We start from the raw sequence: 587 nt of genomic DNA, 5'->3' as shown, positions 1-587 counted from the left end.
TTATAATAGTAAGAAATATTACAAATAACTACTATGGATAACTGTTTTAATTGAACATCATAGAACAGTTTGAAACAGCTACCGTGAGGACGTCTTCAATTCCCGGCCGCGACGGAGGAATAATCGCGTCGATTTCGTTTGCTATCTTTATAAGCGTTTAGAATTTAAAAATCAGCAGGTTAGCAGGCTACCTTAAAATCCGCAAAAGGATTACTAAAACGGGGCTCGGTGGAAACGGCGGGGCCCCGAAGTATCGCCGGGGCGGCAAAATTAATTGTCCATTTGGAAAATGAAGCGTTTCACGGGGCCCGGCGGAGGACCGCAAAAGCGATCCGGCGGGGCGAAGGAATTCGAGGAACCTGGTGTAGCCAAGCGAATCGGCGGAATAGCAAAGGGTACCGAAAGGCGTTCTTCCTTTGCGACTTTGCAGAAAGAAGGGACCGCCGTCCGGCACGTTTTTCCAAGCCGGCGCGGAGCCGCGCGGTTCACAAAAGCCGATGTCAGTTCCGCCGATAGAGAGATTCCATTGGTCCCTCTCCGCTGGCGCTGCCGGGCAATATCGACGAGCGACGATCTACCCAATTAGT

The sequence above is a fragment of the Augochlora pura genome, chromosome 7 (genome assembly GCF_028453695.1).
Source record: "Augochlora pura isolate Apur16 chromosome 7, APUR_v2.2.1, whole genome shotgun sequence".
In the NCBI taxonomy this organism is placed as follows: domain Eukaryota; kingdom Metazoa; phylum Arthropoda; class Insecta; order Hymenoptera; family Halictidae; genus Augochlora; species Augochlora pura.
This window is presented reverse-complemented; position numbering follows the sequence as displayed.